General features: G+C 40.4%; 1 pseudogene; it reads right to left on the bottom strand.

Moving 5' to 3' along the window:
- LOC101651328 overlaps positions 1-3,888 on the bottom strand; it is a 5,235-nt pseudogene extending 1,347 nt beyond the window's left edge.
- Between the last annotated feature and the right edge of the window lie 3,618 nt (positions 3,889-7,506).

The following is a 7,506-nucleotide window of genomic DNA, read 5'->3' as shown; positions in this document are numbered from 1 at the left end:
TGCACTCATTTTGTCTTCAGTGATCATTCCAGGAGGGTGAGCATCACAGAATGCCAGGTTGTTAGAACAAGTGTTCTTGTGTTGAGGGAGGGTTTGAGCAGAGGACTACAGTCCATCCACTTCCTCAATGTATTGCCATATAAACATCTGTACATAAGCCAATACCTCTATTTTTATGAATTAATATATTTACATGAGTGCACACCTATATTTATACTTCTATACATATCTTTGTTTCCGAGATTTTTCCTATTTTCTTTTACCTTCTTTCTGCCCCACCATTATGCTTGCCCTTCTTCTGCTTCTTAGTAATTCCTCTCAGCTAGATTGCTGTTGCTCCAACACCACTGGGATCGCTACATCCTCCTTGTTGCTGCTTTTATTTCCCTAGTTGTTCCCCTGTCCATGGTGTTGTTTGCTTACTGCTCCTTTCCCCTGCCTCCTTCTTCCCCAAGTGACTCCAGAACCATTGGTCTTGTTGCTTTCTCCTTTGGCTTGTTTTCCATGCCTTTCTTATAAAGGGAGGCAAAACAATAATAATGGAGACAAAACAAAAAGGAAACAAAAGATTGGAAAAAAGAAGACAGCAAACTAGCCTCCCTTACCCCCTGAAAAAGCATAGATAATTCCTGGTCTGTCCACCGCTCTTTATGACTATCTCCCCACTGGTTCTGGTGGGTTCTGGGAACTGCCCCTCTTAGCCTGAAGTCTATTTGGGGGGGCTCCTCAGAGGTTTTCTGGCTTTGCTTTGCTCCTGCTACTGGTCTGTTATGTTGCCTTCTTGATTCAACTGCACTGTGGGGTGGTCAGACAAGTTTTGTCCTCTGTGGTGGTATGCTCCAGTGAGGGGACATCATGTCTTGCATTGTTGTTGTCCCTACAGTCCTCTCTGTGCCTTAGCAGCTCCATGCAAGGACACCATTCCTAGGCCTTGGTGTGCCAGTATGGGATCTAGTCCCTTGATCTTTCTTTTTCCTTCTTGGCTTGCTTTTGTATGGGCATGGCAGGCTGGCCCCTCTCCCCAGCCTGTAGGAGATGGGAGTGTGAATGCAGCCCCCACTGCGGTGTGCCAAACCTGAGGGCAACGTAACCCCATGGAGCAACTCATGAACAGAAAGGTCTACAGGGCTGGCCCCAATAAGAGCCTAACTGACACCACACCCCCCCACCAAGAAGTACTGTATGTGCTACAGAGGATAGCACTAAAAGTGTTTGTTTGTTTTTTTTTAGAAAAGGAAACACAGATAACTGGGTGGCAGTTGGTTAGAACTGGTGCTTCAAACCAGTTCACTTCATTTCAACTGCCTACTACGAATTTACATGTACAACCAGATATTCTGATTCAGAATGTACATTTAAACAAATCCACAGGTAACTCTTACAGATGAGATTACTTTCCAATCTCTAACTCTTGATGTAATACTGGGTGGTGCAAAGCCACTAGCTTCTCCATGGGAGAAAGATGAGGCTGTTTCTGTAGAGATTTAAAGTTTTGGAAGCAGGTCTACTTTGTCTTATAGAGTTGCTATCATATTTATGGATAATACATATCATGTTGTTGCTGTGGGTCCCATCGAGTTGTGTCTGATCCATAGCAGCCCTATGCACAGCAGAAGGAAACCCTGCCATCCTCACAGTGGTTCCTGGACCTGGGTTCATTGATGTTGTAACTTGTGTCAATCTGTCTCCTTGAGGCCCTTCTTCTTTTTCATATCATTACACATATGCCATGCATGAGATATTATACATACATACTATTATACAAATGTACATGTGAGGGGGAACTGGAATTGTGCTGGGCAGAGTGGAGCTTTCATAGTACTGCATTTTCCCCACTGGTTCTCAACCTTCCTAATGCTGCGGCCCTTTAATGCAGTTCCTCATGTTGTGGTGACTCCCCAACCATAAAATGATTTTTATTGCTACTTCCTAACCATAATTTTTCTACTGTCATGAATCAGGCAACCCCTGTGAAAGGGTCATTTGACCCCTCCAAAGGGGTCTCAACACACAGGTTGAGAACAACTGTACTAGATGACTATCGAGCAGCTTGCTCTGAGTTAGTTATATTATTATACACGTCATATAATATTGTTGAAATCAAATAATAGCCTACAAAATAGACAGGAAAGATGAATAGAATGGGTAGGTGCATAAAATTATACCACAACAATATAAATGTTTTCCAGAGTATAATTCTACATATGTATTTATATATGTAGATTTATGTATACGCACAAACACACATGCAAGTTCCAAGTCAGTCAGAGGTCAGGCGAGAGGTTTCCTTTAACTTCTGTTAAGAGCTCCAAAGGTTGATGAATCCTAACTTGTCATGTTAGATGTGACCTGGAAAGGTTAAGTACACCCAGGATGAGCAGTCAAGATGGCAGGACATTGGCTCAATTTTGAAGAGCTAGAGATCAAATGATGAGAAGCCAGATGACATGGATAACCGTGAGATATGGGAATTCTGAACACTTCATTATGCTCATGTAGAAACAGTATGTGAAGCAAGAGGCAGTCGTTCAAATAGATCAAGGGAATACTGTGCATTTCAAAATCAGGACAAGTGTGTGCTAAGGTTGTCACCTTTGCCTGTGTATATTCACTATGTATGCTGAACAAATAATCTGGGAATCTGGACCACATGAAGAAGAATGTGGCATCAGGATTGGAGGAAGGCTCATTAACAACTTTTGAGTTCTAGGTGATATGTGTGCTAAAAGCAAGGAGGACTGTAGGTACTTGATGATGATCAATCTAAGACTGCAGTCTTCATTCGGAGTTGCAACTCATTGTGAAGAAGACCCAAATCCTCACTACTGGACCAATAGGTAACATCATGACAAAAGGAGAAAAGATTGAGGTTTTCAGGATTTCATTTTAATTGGATTCACAATTAACCTTCATGGAAGCATCAGTCAAGAAATTGATATATTTCACTGGGAAAATCTGCTGCACAAGTCCTCTTTAAGGTCTTGAAAAACCTTGAATAACAAGGATGTCACTTTGTGGACTAAAGTGGACCTGACCCAATCCGTAATATTTCTATCACCTCACCAACCCAACCAAACTCACAGCCACGGAGTCAACGCTGACTCGCAGTGACCCTAAAGGATATGGTAGAACTGCCCTGTGAGTCTCCGAGGCTGCAATACGTATAGAAGTATAAGGTCATGTCTCTCCTGTGGAGCACCTTGTGGTTTCAAACTGTTGACCTTGATGTTAGCAGCCCAATATGAACCCACAGAGCCCCCAGGGTACCTCACATAAATGAGGAAGACTGAAGGAGAATTAATAACTTTGAATTATGGTGGGGGCAAAGAAAATTGAAAGTACTGTGGCATGTGAGAAGAGCAAGCCCACCTACCTTGGAAGAAGTAAAGGCAGAACGCTCCTTAGAAGCAAGGCTGGTGAGATCTCATCTCATGTAGTGCGGACATGTCATCAGGAGAAATCACTCCCCAGAAAAGGATATCATGCTTAGTAAGGAGGAAGAACTACAAAAAGAAGAGACTTCAAGGAGATGAATTGTCACAGTGGCTGCATCAATGGGCTTAAGCATAGCAACTGTGAGGATGATCCAGGACTGAGCAGTGTTTTGGCCTTTGTACAGAAGGTCAGTATTAGTCAGGACCAACTCATCAGCACCTGACAGCAATGAAGACCAATGACACCAGAGCTCCATAAACCTTTATCCCCTTGGAAACCCTATGGAGCAGTCTCATTCTGCCCTATACGGTCCTAATGAATTAGAATCTCTTTGAGGGCAGTGAGTTTTGTTTTTCTTTTGTTTTGATACAAATACACCTAGGGGCCTGTGATGGTTAAAGCACTCATTTGCTAAGAGAAAGGTTGGTGGTTCAAACTTACCAGCTGCGCCATCAAAGAAAGATGGGTCAGTCTCCTCCTATCAAGATTTATTCCTGTGAAAACTGACAGGACAGTTCTACTCTGTCCTAGAGCAGGGGTTCTCCTCCTACTCAGGCCACGACCCTTTCCTACAGTTCCTCAGGTTGTGCTGACCCCCAACCATAACATTATTTTCATTGCTACTTCATAACTAATTTTGCTACTGTTATGAATCATAATGTAAATATCTGATATTCAGGATGTATTTTCATTATTACAAATTGAACATAATTAAAACACATGGATTAATCACAAAACAATATATAATTACATATTGTGAAATATTTATTTCTAATTACAAATAAATGAAATTTTGTCTTGAAGCAAGGTGCAGCATGGGTAACAGTCTTAATATAACAACAGTAGACTACATTGCTACATTTTGCGACGGTATGCGTAAAAAGCCAATGTCAGTGTGCAGGCTGAGATAGCTCCTTTTTCACCAGATCAGCATATTTGCATGTGGGCGGACCCACCTGGAGACGGATAGAGGAGCGGTGTCTCAGTTCCTAAGACCAACAGACACACGTGTTTTCCAATGGTCTTAGCGCCCCCTGTGAAAGGGTCGTTCAACTCCCAAAGGAGTCGCGACCCACAGGTTGAGAACCACTGTCCTATAGGGTAATTTCAAATTGGAATGAACTTTACTACAGTTAAAAAAATAAGTATAACTCTAGCTACATGTGATATATTTACATGTGCCTTCCGTTAGACAGATGAGGAGATACCCCTTCAAAAATCTGGAAACAAACTCCTCTGGGTGAGCATCAAGCAACTTGCTCTGAGTTGAAGTGTATAATATGTGAATATAATGTATAGATAGCTAAACATAATCTATATATAGATTTCAATGACTTGAAAATATTTATGTATTTATATATGTAGATTTATGTATACGCACAAACACACATGCAAGTTCCAAGTCAGTCAGAGGTCAGGCGAGAGGTTTCCTTTAACTTCTGTTAAGAGCTCCAAAGGTTGATGAATCCTAACTTGTCATGTTAGATGTGACCTGGAAAGGTTAAGTACACCCAGGATGAGCAGTCAAGATGGCAGGACATTGGCTCAATTTTGAAGAGCTAGAGATCAAATGATGAGAAGCCAGATGCAGAATCCAAATCTAGGAAAAATAAGAGCTCTGCTAGAATTCCCACATACGTTTGGAAGCAAGCCACACCTCCTGAAGAAACTCCCTTTCAATTTATTGGTTGATGATTACTGATCTCATCTTGGAAATGATTACATTGTATGGAATCTCATCTGAGGAGATGACCATTCATAACTACCAAACCATTGAGAACCGCTGTCCAGCCAAACTGCTCTGCAATTTTAACCATCTCGGGTTGTCTCCCTCTTTATGCTTCTGTGAATCCGAATGAACGGCAGTGTGCGTGTGTCTATTTGTGCCATTGCTCTTAGATGTCTTAGATATAAATCTAATAGTGGAATTGCTCTTTCAAGGGATTTATAGTCCTAGCTTTTTAAGGACCTGCCTTCTGGTTGTTCAAGTGGTTGTGCCATGTGTTAGTCCCCCTGGAAGTGGAAAAGAATTCCAGGCCCCTGTACCTTTGCCAGTGTTTATTTTCTGTTTTTTAAATTTTCTTATCATTACATTTTTACAGGAGTGAAATGGTATCTCATAGTTTTGATTTTCAGCTTTGTAATGGCTAACAATTGTGAACATCTTTTCATGTATTTGTTAGCCAGCTATCAGAATATCTTCTCAGATGAAGAGCCTGTTTATGTCTTTCCCCTATCTTAAAAACTAAATTTTTTGTTTCTTGTTATTAAATTGTTGATGCTTTTATATAATTTAGATATTAGACTAGTGTTGATAAATTGTTGATAAAGATTTTCCCTCTGTATGTCAGCCATCTTTTTATTCTTTTGACAAAGTCTATTGATGAGCATAAGTAGTTATCAAAGTTTTCTGTTGCTCAAGCATTATTATTTGTGCTGAGTAGAAAATTTGTGCTTAAATTCAGATCCCTTAGTTTTGTTATTATATCAATGTCCATGAATTTGGGAACTTTGTGGGTTATAGATGAGCTATTTTGTTGTTATTGCTGCTCAAATTGTTCTTCATGTGACCAACAGGCAGCCCTTTAGTTAGTGTGTGTACATGTGCTTGTGTGTGTGTGTGTGTGTGGGTATATGTAGTCTTTGGACACGTGTCCATAATTCTTTTAGAATAGTATTTAGAAGAAAAGATCTGGGCATACTCATTGCTATTGAAATATTACTCCCAGAATCTTTCAGTGTATAGTCCTAAGAGTTTGACACAAACGCATGCACACACACGTATGTGCCGACTTTTATATCTATATATTTTACTCATCTCTATAATGAAAACCATGAGTTCACACAGATACTGCTGAGTTCAATCCAAATTCCTACAAGATTCATTCTAGTTTCCCCCTTTTCATAGTTCTACATTCTTTCTCTGATGGTGAGAAATCTTAGTCCTTTAGTCAGAGTATATTTACTTATTTGATCAATTTTTCTGACTATAACAAATCTCCCATATCAACCATCACTTCTTCTCCTGTGTAGATGCCATCATAACACCTGCAGGCTGCAATGTGCTGGGACTCCTCTGCACCTCCCTGCTTTGCCTTTCTAAGGCTTCTAACAATATACGTCATGAGATCTCACCTTCTCCTAGTCCAAGCACACGATGCTCTGTCCACAGATGCTGACTCTACCCTATCCTTGGTATCCAGTATTTCATACCAGTCCCCCCATTTATCTGTGGATATCTTAGTCATGCTACTTGGATTTTGAAACCCCCTACCCAGTTTCCCGTCAGGGTAGATGTCTTTTGAGTAGTAAGGTCCACCTTACTACTCAGCTTCAGACATATCAGACAAACTAAACTCCCATAACAGTATAGATCCAGATGGTTGCTCTTCTTACCCATGTAAAGCTCTGCATTGTTTGCATGAATTTAGAATTGAATTTCTTGAGGAATAAGGAGTCGTGCACAGTGAGACTGGTGGTAAATCATGCATAATCCCAGTTTCTATGTTCACATCTGCCTAGTCTTAGCGTCTTCATCTCGCTTGCTCTTTAAATCAGAAGTTTTCATAACTCATCCTGATTTCATATTAATTTATGCTTATGATTTAAAAAGAAGTTTTATTAGGACTTCACATCCACATGCCACACAATTCAATAATTCAATCATATAAAGAAGTATTGTGTATTCATCACTATAATCAATTCTAGGACATTTTCTTCTTCCTTATTCATGTAATTGCCTTTTAAAATTGTGGCAAACATGTACACAACAAAACATTCTCCAACGGGACAACTTCTATATGTATAATCCAGTGCCATTGATTATATGCTTCATATACAAGCAGTATTGAGATCCTTTCTGAATTATCCCACCGAGGTTACAAAAACGCAATGTCCCCTCCCTGCTTATTATTTTTCTTGGCCCCAATCTGTGCCCAGTAAATCATGTCTCTTATAGTGCCACATCTCACCTTAGTTGCAGGCTGCTAGCTAGTAATTCTTTCTCAGGTCTCTTGGGACACAAGTTGCTTTTGCAATAGCCACAGTGTTTCACAGGAGACAAAGATGGGT

The sequence above is a fragment of the Echinops telfairi genome, unplaced genomic scaffold (genome assembly GCF_000313985.2).
Source record: "Echinops telfairi isolate 266 unplaced genomic scaffold, ASM31398v2 ScPeMD7_443;HRSCAF=831, whole genome shotgun sequence".
In the NCBI taxonomy this organism is placed as follows: domain Eukaryota; kingdom Metazoa; phylum Chordata; class Mammalia; order Afrosoricida; family Tenrecidae; genus Echinops; species Echinops telfairi.
Note: the sequence above shows the minus strand (reverse complement) of the source record. Positions and strands in the feature narration are given on the sequence as shown.